A 12,002-nucleotide genomic window follows, 5' to 3' on the forward strand; every position below is an offset into this window, starting at 1 on the left:
TATTCAATCTGTCGCTTGAAAAATGCACACTTCTTCTTCTTAGCATAAAGCTTGTGTGCTCTCATTGTTTCAAGAACAATGCAAAGCTGGGGTTCATGATCTTTTTCCTACTTGGAGTAGACTAGGATATCGTCAAAGAAGATGAGTACAAAGTCATCAAGATAGGGCCTAAAGATATCCTTCATTAACCTATTGAAGGTAGCAAGAGCATTTGTTAGCCCGAATGACATGACTAGGAATTCAAAGTGTCCATACCTTGTGCTGAATGCCATCTTTGGGATATCTTCTTCCTTGATCCTTATCTGATAATATCCAGACCTGAGATCTATCTTAAAGAAGATCTTTGCACCTTGAAGACAGTCAAGAAGTTCATCTATTCTTGGAATGGGGTATTTGTTTTTTATGGTCAATTGATTCAACCCTCTGTAGTCAATGCGAAGCGTTCCATCTTTCTTCTTCTGGAACAACACTGGAGCTCCCCATGGCGAATTGCTAGGATGGATGTAGCCTTGGTCTAACAGTTTCTTGAGTTGCTCCTTCAGCTCAATCGCTTCCGGGATGGATATCCTATATGGTATCTTTACGACTGGAGCAGCTCTTGGCACCAGCTTGATTTTGTGATCGACTTCCTTTTGAGGAGAAAGTTCTGTCAGCTCTTTAGGAAATACATCTGCGTATTCCTTTAACCATGAAGGTTCTTCTCTAGATTCCTGATTCTGATCTAGCTTATTTAGTTTAATCAAATAGATAGGTAGGCCCTTCCTAACTCCTTTTATTATCCGTGTTGCTTTTGCCAGCTGAATTTTTTGCTTACCAGCCTCTCCTTGAGTTGTAACTAGTTCCCCTTCAGAATTTCGAAAGGATACTTGGCCCTTTCCACAGTGAATGTGGGCATCATTGGGTATTAGTAATCCATTCCGAGCAAACATTCGTAGACACCTAGGTTCATTACTCGGAATCTGATCGAAGTCGACTCTCCTCCCAGTAGGAATTTCACCTTAGCAGTTTGCCTAGTACAAGAGACCTCTCGACCATTTGCTAATTCCACAAGTAAGGTAGGTGCATCTATTGTGGCTATTCCTAATCTTTTTGCACAGACTAGTGAAATGAAGGAATGTGTACTACCACAATCAATTAAGGTTTTGAAGCTTTTACCTTGATAATCCGATGGAGTTTGAATCATCGAGAATTGGCGATTCGGGCCTTTCTTGTGAAGAGCGACATGAACCGTCGCCCTCTCAATGTCAGCTTCCATGGATGGGTCTTCCTCATCACCCAGCTCCTTGTTGGCAACACTAGAGGTTCTCCCTCTGGTCATAATGGTGGCTCCTTGGCCATGGACAGCTCCTTGGAATGGCCCTTGACAGTGTCCTCTGCTAAGCTTGGGACACTACCTTTTAAAGTGACTAGGATCGTTGCAATGGAAGCAATGGAGATTGCGGCAATTACCTTGTGTAGGAACAAAGTTGTTGACAGTGTTGGCCCTAGCTTTCTTCCTTTGTCCCTGATTTTGGCCCTGCACTCTCTTAGCTTGAGACCTATACATTCCCTTGTTCTGATCCTTGTAAGACCAAGTCATGTTATTCCTTGGTTTGGTCTGTACCTCCTGTATTATAGGTGCAGGTCGAATGAGTGTGTCTTGTAGGTCCGTTGGGCGCATTGATTCTAAGCGGGTGTTTACGGGTGGATTTAACCCAGCACAAAACTTTGACACCTGTTGTGTCATGTCCATTTGTGGTGCGTACTTTAAGAGAGAGACAAAGTTTGAATAGTATGCATCCAGGGATAGTCCAAGCTGCTTTAATTCATAGAATTCGTTCATCTTCTGTGTGCAGTAGGCAGGTGGCAGATATCTATCTCGCACAGCTTTTTTAAGTTTCTCCCAAGTAACTGACCCTTCCAAGTTTCCTTGGTCTCTGCACCATTGTTTCCAACAAAGTGTTGCTTCGCCGTTAAGCTTCAGTTTGGCAAGCATAGCTTGGTTAGCGGGTGCAGTTCCTGTTGCCTCAAAATAATCCTCCATGGATTTGATCTAGACCTCGGTGTCACTTTGGATGGTCCTTCCCTTACCATCGAATTTAGGTGGCTTGATTTGTTTGAGAAGGAACTTCTTCTCTTGAATTACAGCTATACTTAGTGCAGGGGTCGGACTAGGAATCTGCACTTGAGGTTGCGCATGGGCAATAAGATTCTTTACGTTAAAAACTTGTTACACGTTTCTCACATTACATTAATATGCCCAATTCAGCTTTTAGCCAAGTGACGTAATCACTTAACTCCTTTACCAACACTTACAACCATGACAAACAGTGATTAAAAAAATCTTATTCAATCATGTGGGCATAGCCCTTTCGAGTACATTTATTTTGGGACGATAGAACAAGCTGATTGGCACATCAGTTTTTGGGAAAAAAAGATTGTGTTACATTCGACTACGGGGACTGAGTAATAATATGGGGAGGGGTCATGGATTTTCAGGAATCGATAGGTCATAGGAAGCTTGGGGTATCCCTTCCTTTGATACCCATTCTTCTCATAATGTCCCATCACCTTGATTTTGTCGGTAGGGATTGTTCTGCTTGACCTTCTGACCGTCGACATGTAGGGTTGTGTTTGCTTGAGCCTCGATAAAGATGAGCAGCTTCACAATCTTTAAATCCTCCATCCACTTGATTCTCTTCAAGTTGGTCTAAAGATACGCAAATCGGTGGGCTACTATGTAATATATCCCTGATTCACCCATCCATCTCCATTCCACATACAGGGTTGAAGGATTGTAGATGCGGTCTAGAATATTCATCATGCCTAGCCTCCGTCGATAATCCGAAGCACGCATTGCAGTCATAAACATAACCTGGAACACCAAGAATTTGTTCCATGCTTCGCGACTCTACAACCCAACATCCATAAGGTAAGTAAGGAAATATTCTTAACGGAAACATTGCTCTACTTCCCCTCATTAAGTTCCCTTGTAAATATTACATCCCGTTGGTTCGCTCTGATACCAACTGTAACGTGTCCCCCTGTCCATTGTAGGACACGTCTTAGCAACCCATTAGGAAGAGAGTCTAGAAAGCGCCGCCCGGCACTCACAAGGAATGTCACGGGATTTGCAATCAAGGTCTTCCTGAGTCTACCACGAAGCGGAAGCAACTGGTCGTTCCCACTTAGAACCGACCTATATCAGGATTTTCCTAATAGTCAAGTCTAGAGGAAGTAGCTAGCATTGAGCCCTAGGATGAACCACTTTGCGCAGAAACATCAGGGTTGAAGCAGATTTATATAGCACTTGGTTCAACGAGAATGGGAAATGAGAGGGATGCGAAGCTCGATCTCTCTGCCCGTAAGGCATAGTCCCATTCCGTTCCCCTAAAATAGCATAAATAGGGACTCTAACTCTATTGATTCTAGGTCATTGCTACCTCACTTTCAATTCCTTTGAGAAAAGTTCCTGGCCAACCGGGACTACCCTTCCATAGGACGGACCCAGAGTCACATCCACCGCACTTTTCTTGGGTTTCTTAGTTATCTAATTACCTACCACATTTAGTTTGACAAGAAAAAATAGCTTTCTTAATTAACCAATTAAACACTGGTTCCTTCACATAACTTAAGCACTCACATAGAAAAAACAATGTCAAGAAAGTTCCTTTTTCAACATTAAATCTTTATTTATCACAGTATTTGGAATACATCAAATAAGCTGCCCGAAGGCTACCCCAACAATCCTTAGGGATCACTATTCCAAGTTTCGCCCGTTGACTAGTATACAGGCCTCAAGATCCCATCTCGAGTCACTTCGGCCTCTTGTGCAAGATCCGGAGGCAAGGAATTTATGGCAAGAGCCTCCCCTAGCACCCAAGTGTCCTCGTGCTCCTCCAAGGGTTGCGGCTAACAACCCCCTTAGATAGGGTCAGGCAGACAGTCGAAGGTAACTAGATCTGCCTCTCCCTCAATGATTTTTACCTGAAGCATTAGTTGTTTTTCCTGAATTAGTTTCTTGAGCAAAGAAGTACAAATAGTGCACCTAAGTGTACAATCACGAGCATTCCAGTGGTGGTCCCGATCATACGGCCAACTACTAAGGTGTGATTCCTTCTCCCCGAATACTTCCAGCATTCGATCCTGGATCAATCGCAACTTGGCGAGATCCCAAGGTTTAGCAAGCTGGGTTGCTTGTTTACCCTTGTTCCTTGGGTTAGATTTTAAACCGTGTTGATCTAAATTGTCACTACCTTAGGTTTCCTTATATTATAGTTGAATAGCTCCTGGACAACCCCATCATCCTAACTTGGTTGGTCAGATTGCTTCTTGGCAATTCACCACTACCCTAAACTTGACAAGACAGTGGAAGTGTTGTAGTAGGGCATCTACTCAATTCTCAGAGAAGCTTAGAACTCACCAACCTTGGTCTAAGTTATAGCGGTACTAGCTTGTGATTTAGTCACAAGAGCATAGGCCCTTGCAAGCATGTTGCACGAGATATGTGTCAGCACCTAACTTGTGGGATTATTTTTCTCATCATACAGTATCCCTTGATCAAGAATACCTTTAATCAAGATATAGGGCTTGGGAGTCCTATTGACCCAATCCAAAACCCTAATCCTACTAGGCTGATAATCGTTTTGGCCCTAGGGTCCCAAAATTCCTTGCGGAGGTCTAGCCTTTTGGTCAACTGATCCTTAGGGTGAGACCCCTAGATCTTTCTTGCACGGGCGATTAGATAATCCTAACTTTTTGAGAATGTGGGTAGGACCTTTAAGATCAAAAATATTAAATTGGCATTCTAAGTGGGATACTAAGAAAAATTTTAGCATAACTTAACCAAACCTAGCACATTGAGGTGATCGTCTTATGCTAACTATTCACGCCTTTATGAATCTCATGTGAGATACTCAATTACATGTAATTAACTTAATCGATCTAACTATCCCACGATTAAAGATGATCTTCCCTTTCAAGATGCAAATACTTACTTCTAACTTGCAAGTACTTTTCCTAAAGATGTAAGTAACTGCAAGATGTGTGAGATGTATCATTCCATGCAATTTCAAGACCATAAACCTTTCTTCCTTTATGCAACTATAGGATCTACAGTGATCTTTCTTTCCTTGCCCTATACTATAATGATTGACATTCAGAGCTAATTCTTATAAACCCTACGTTAATGCATCAAATTCAAAGCTTTAGTATTTTAATGAAGATGCATCCTTTCCCAATTCGGAATTTTGATAATAGAACTCTATGTATGGACGCAACATTCTTTCATGACCAGATGCTAATGAATACATCATAGATTTAGTCCATCCTTTATCGCTTTTCTGAACCTAAAATATAGCTATCATTGCGTGTGAATTGCATACTATTGCCAAAGTTTATAAATCTTTTCCTTTCATTGCAACTATTTAAACATCATTTAATGACCATCTATGATTATCCTATACACGAGTCACAACCAAGAATCTATAAGTGACTTATGTGTCATAAGCCCTATCCTTTGCGAGAATGCAACAAGGACGCCTTGGCACAATTCCATCTTTTAACTTATGCATCATACGTTAAAAAATGTGACCACCCTTGACCATGGAAGTGCAAGCAAATACGAGTACTCATCATGCAACTAAACTTTGTATGTCGAACGAGTATATAAATTTTCCGATGCACTTAAGTTTCCTATGGGAATTAAAACATGCTTTGTGTCCATGCAGGGTTTATTTTTCGGAACCTAGGCATTCAAAATCGGGGCATTGTCCACTCTCGTACTTTGGGTGGAAGCTCCCGCGTGTGCTCCTCTTGACTTTTGCTTAGGAGCCATTGACGCAGTAAATTTTGACTCTGTGAACTCTCCCTTAGCACCCTTATGTAATATTTTCGCATGAAATATTAATCGACACTAAACCCCACACACCCCTTGCAAAAATGCAACCCAAAGTAATCTCCCACTTCATAAAATGTTGGTGGTTAAGTGCTTACCCCGCGCATGCATCAATAAACTCTATCCGCATGGAGCACAAGAGCCGAGGCTTGAATCCCATAGTTCCACGCGGGAACACCCTTCATGGGAAAAGGCAAATGGATAAGGGTTAAATTTTGTGAAATTTTTTTTATTATTAACCCCCTCCCCTTAGCCGATGCATGACGAGGAGAGGGAGTGTGGGAAGAGAAGGAGATGTGTGGATAAGAGAGGGGAGCATGCCACTAGCCACGTGTGTGGCTATCTTCCCCCCCTCTACCTATAAGACCTCCCTCCCTAGAGCTTGGGAAGGAGGCAAGAGAGAGAGAGAGGCTGTCGAGCTGCCCGCCATCGCCACCGTGCTGCCCTCGTGCCACCATCTGATGTCGCTGCTGCGCCACGCAGCTGCCATTGTCCTCACCCCTCCCATCATCATTATCATCACCATCCTTGTCATCGGCGTCCTCATCCTCCCAATTATTTTCTTCGCTCTCCACGTAAGCTTCTGTTTAGAAGCTTAGAAGCTTCTTTGGAATCTTCCACTAAAGGCTTCCTTAAGCCTTGTTTACATGTGCCCTCCTCGGTTTCAAAAACCAAACTCGTAAGCCCCCATTTCTGCGCGAGGAAAGAAGTATCGGCCTAATAGAAAATTTTGGAGATCAAGAATCAGGGCAAGCAGAATTCATGGAGTCCAAGTTCACTACATCATCGATGGATCAAAAGCTAAAGATGCGAGGTGCACACACGGGAGCCTCCAACCCAAGTTCACGCGTGGACAACGCTACGAGTCCTCATGTCCAGGTTCCAATTGTATTCTCACATGAAAGGGATACGTTAAGCATGATGGTTTTTAGAAAAAATTAAATGCATTTATTCATTCATTTACGAAGTTAGTGCATGTCATGCGTTTGAAATTGCTTACACTTCCAAGCTGCAATCCTAATCGCGTATTGCATAAAAGGTGGATTTGTCTAAATACATCCTTGGTTGCCTCGCGAAAAAAAACAGCGCATAATGAATTTAGGTAATAATCTCCTAGTTGTGATTCGTATGAGTTAATCATTGACATCCATTAGATGTTATCCAAGTAGTTGCATTGCATGAAAGGGATTTACGTACCTTGCAAATTGCATGTGGTGAAAATTACATCCTAGGTTGGGCTAACTGCTGAAGGACGAATTAAATCAATAATGGTCCCATGGCATTCATGCATGGACTTCTTTTATCGAAGTTGGATTTGGGAATGAATGAAATTGTCATATTAAAGCCTGAATTCAATTGCATTAAACAAAAGGTTTATAGGCATAGTTCTTGATCTAAATCAATGTATGGATTATAGAGTTAGCCCTAAATTGTCAATCTTTATAGTTTAGGCAAGGAAAAGAAATGGTCATCGTAAATCTCATAGTTGCATAGAAGGAAAAAGTCTATGAATTGCATATTTGCATGGAATGTTTTATTTTGAAATAATTTACATATTTTTAGGAAAAAGTATTTTTATCTCTAAGAAGAGATCACCTCTTGTCGCAATATAATTAGATCGAATAGGTATATCGCTTGTAATGGTGTAAGTCAAATGATGATCACCTCAGTGCGCTAGGAAAAGCTAAGCCGCGATAAAATTCTGCCTAGTATCACACTTGGGATGCCAAGTCAAGACTTCCAACTCCCAAGGATCCTACCCACATTCACGGAATGTTAGGGTTAGTTAGACACCCATGCAATAACGATCTAGGGTTTTTACCCTAGGGTAAATTGACCTAATAGTAGAATCCCACAGGGAAATTGGAAACCCTAGGGCTAAGCGTTATCGGCCTAGTAGGGTTAGGGTTGGGTTGAGTCAAGAAGACTCCCAAACCCTACATCTTGACCAAGGTATCCTTGACCAAGAAATACCGTGAGAGGGGAGAAATAACCCCATAAGTCAAGTGCGGCACCTATGTAACAAGTTGCAACGTCACAAGTTGTTGTGTTTAAATCACAAAGTAGAAATGCCACACCTTGGAACAAGGTTGGCAAGTCTAAGTGCAAGTCTAACTTGCAAAAGAGAATGAGTGGTCATCCCGCTACATAACCCTTCCTTGGGTTGATTTGCCAAGTTAGGGAAGTTACAAATTGCCTAGCAAGAAATTGACCGATCAAGTTAGGGAAATGAGGTTGCCCAGGATTTACTGTCTTAATTTAAGGAACCTAAGGTGTTTGTTAATTTGGGTTAAGAGGGTATAAACCCTAACCCAATGAAAAAAAGGGAAAACAAACAGCAAAACCCTTGGGGATCTTGCCAAGTCGCAATTGATCCCGGATCAAATGTTGGATGCATTCGGAGAGAAGGATTCACACCTTAGCAGTTGGCCAAACAAAAGACCACTGGATTGATTGTGTTTGTACAGTTAGGAGCACTGTTTGTAATTCTTTGCTCAAGGAACTAAAGATGGAAAAATAATTAATGCTTCAGGTTGAAGGCTTGGAGGGAGAGACAGCATTAGTTACCCCCGACTGTGTGCCTGACCCTATCCAAGGGGGTTGTTAGCTACGCTGGGTACGTGGACCGAACCCGCCCGGAGAGGTCTCTCCATCGGTGTTACTTGGAGCAGGAGGACGCTTGAGTGCCAGGGGGGCTCTGGCCGTAAATCCCTTACCTCTGGGTCCTTCACAAGAGGCCGCGAGATTGGATCTTGAGGCCCGCACACTAGTCTACGAGTGGAAACTTGGAATAGCAATCCATGAGGATTGCTGGATTTGCCCTCGGGCGGATCATGGAATTGCCTTTGGGTGGATTATGGAATAGCCTTCGGGCTGGATTATATGATGTATTCCAAAGATTGGTAAATAAGATCAATTGTTGAAAAGGAACTTGTTTGACATTGTTTTTCTATGGCAATGCTTAAGTTACATGAAGAAACCGGTGATTAATTGGCTAATTAAGGAAGTTGTTTTTGCTTGTAAAACTAAATGTGGTAGGTAATTAGACAACGAAAGCAAGCCTGAGGAAAGTGCGGTGGATGTGACCATGGGTCAGTCCTACAGAAGGGTGGTCCAGTTGGTTGGAAATGTTTCTCAAAGGATTTGATAGCAAAGTAACGATGACCTAGAAACTAGGAAGCTAGAGTTTGTGTTGTTTTAGGGGAACGGAATGGGACTATGCCTTATGGGCAGAGAGGTCGAGCTTTGCATCCCTCTCATTTTCCATTCTCCTTGAACCAAGTGCAGCATGAATTCACTTCGACCCTGACATTTCTGCGTAAAGTAGTTCATCTGGGGCTCGACGCTAGTTACCTTCGAGGAACTTGACGATTAGGAAAACCCTGATTCACGTCGATCCTAAGTGGAAATGGCCGGAATGCTTCCGCTTCGTGGCAGACTCGAGAAGACCTAGATCGCAAACCCCGTGACATTCCGTGGGAGTGCCGAGCGGCGCTTTCTGGACTCTCTTCCCGATGGGCTGCTAAGACGTGTCATACTAGTGGACAGGTGGACACGTTACAATTGGTATCAGAGCGAACCAACGAGGAACTAATATTTACAAGAAAACTTAATGCGGAGAAGTAGAGCAAATATTGCTGTTAAGAGCATTTCCTTACTTACTTATCGATGCTAACTTGGAGAGTCGCGAAGCATGGAACAAATTCTTGGTATTCTAGGTTATGTTTATGACTGCGATGCGAGCTTCGGATTATCGATGGAGGCTCGATATGATGAATATCCTTGACCGCATCTACAATCATTCACCATTGTACGTGGAACGGAGATGGACGAGTGATTCAAGAATTTATTACATAGTTGTCCACCGACTTGCGTACCTTCGAACCAACTTGAAGAGAATTGAGTGGATGGAGGACTTAAAGATCGTGAAGCTGTTCATCTTTGTTGAGGCTCACGCAAATGCAACCCTACATGTCGGCGGTCAAAAGGTCAAGCAGAACACGTATGTGTATGAGGAAGTGACTCGAATAATCCTTGCCAATAGAATCAAGGTGTTGGGACGTTATGAAAAGAACGGGTATCAAAGAAAAGGATACCCTAATCTTCCTATGACCTATCGATTCCTGAAAATCCATGACCCCAATCCATACTATTACTCAGTTCCCGTAACTGAATGTAACACAATCTTATTCTCCCCAAATTAATGTATAAGCTTGTCCTACCCTCCCAAAAATAATCGTACTCAGAAAGGGCTATGCCCATATGAATGAAATAGATTCTTTTATCAATGACTGTCGTGGCTGTAAGTGTTAATAAAGAAGTTAAGTGATTAGGTCACTTGGCTAAAAGCTGAACTGGGCATGTAATGTAATGTGAGAAACATTTAGCAAGTTTTTAACGTAAAGAATTTCAATGCCCAGGCACAACCTCAAGTGCAGATTCCTAGTCCGACCCCTACACCAAGTATAGCTGTAATTCAAGAGAAGAAGTTTCTTCTCAAACAAATCAAGCCACAGAATTTGATGGTAAGGGAAGGGCCGTCCAAACTGATGCCGAGATCTGGATCGAATCCATGGAGTATTATTTCGAAGCAGCAGGTACTGCACCCACCAACCAAGCAATGCTCGCCAAGCTGAAGCTTACCGACAAAGCAAGACTTTGGTGGAAGCAATGGTGCAGATGTTAGATATGATCAATGCCCCACCCTCATTAGGTGTCACCAATGATCCATGGTGCTCAAAGTTGTAAGGCCCCCATTATGAGGAGAAGCCAAATGTGAGCCCGGACATTGGTTGAGTCCTAACTTGTATATCAGATGAGGTCTATGTAACTAGATGGCAAAAAGGTGACCGTTGTGGGTCTAATCTTTGGGTTAGATGGAGTGGTTAAGCTGGTAGCAACTCGAGGCGCATTGCATCGAGTTGCAGGATAAGGGAGTTAAAAGGGGCCCCTATTTTGGGGTCCGGGGGCCCCTTTTAACTGGTAAAGGGAATATTCCCTAGAATATTCCCTGGCCGACTAGTGGAGGCTCATATGGTAGGTCGGTCAGGCCGACCTAACGACCTTCGCAGGCTATAAAGGCTAAACCCCTTCACAGCCATCGATCATTCATCTTTCACCCAATCAGAGTTATTGTTCTAGCTAGCCTTAAGCTCTTCACCTATCTTCTGTCTTGATCGCCATCTAAGCTTCACACAGTGGAAGCACACGGGTGGACAGAGCCATCTTTGTATCAATTGTTTGGAGCTAAAGAATTTACTGATTCTCCTCTTATCAGTTGTGTACTCTCTATCTCTTTCTCAGATTCTGTTCGCTGCACCGTGTAATTTTTTTACAGCAGAGACCAAGAGATCTTGAAAGGGTAAGTTACTTGGGAAAAGCTTAAAAGAGCTGTGTGTAGAAGATATCTACCACCTGCCTACCGCACGTAGAAGATGAACGAGTTTTATGAACTGAAGCACCTTGGTCTATCCCTTGATGCATACTATTCAAAATTCGTCTCTCTTTTGAAGTATGCGCCACAAATGGATATGACACAACAGGTGTCGAAGTTTTGTGCTGGATTAAACCCACCTATAAATACCCGCCTTGAATCAATGCGCCCAACAGATCTACAGGATGTGCTCATTCGAGCTGCATCGATAATACAAGAGGTACAGACCAAGCCAAGAAATAACAAGAATTGGTCTTACAAGGATCAGAACAAGGGAGTGTACAGGTCCTAGGCGAAGACAGCGCAAGGCCAAAATCAGGGACAAAGGAAGAAAACTAGGACCAACAATGTCAATAATTTCGTTCCTACCCAAGGTAATGGCCGTAATCTCCATTGCTTCCATTGCAAGGAGCCTGGTCACTTTAAAAGGTAGTGTCCCAAGCTTAGTGAAGGACAACATCAAGGGCCATCCCAAGGAACCGCCCGTGGCCAGGGAGCCACCGTCATGGCCAGAGGAAGAACCTCCACTATTGTCAACAAGGAGCTGTTGGATGAAGAAGATCCATCCATGGAAGCAGACATTAAGAGGGCAACGATGCATGCCGCTCTTCACAAGAAAGGCCCGAATCACCAGTTCTCGGTGATTCAAACCCCTTCGGATTATCAAGGTAAAAGTTTCAAAGCCTTGATTGA

This window comes from Lygodium microphyllum, chromosome 18 (genome assembly GCF_053477565.2).
Source record: "Lygodium microphyllum isolate KBCC chromosome 18, Lygodium_microphyllum_v1.1.10, whole genome shotgun sequence".
NCBI lineage: Eukaryota > Viridiplantae > Streptophyta > Polypodiopsida > Schizaeales > Lygodiaceae > Lygodium > Lygodium microphyllum.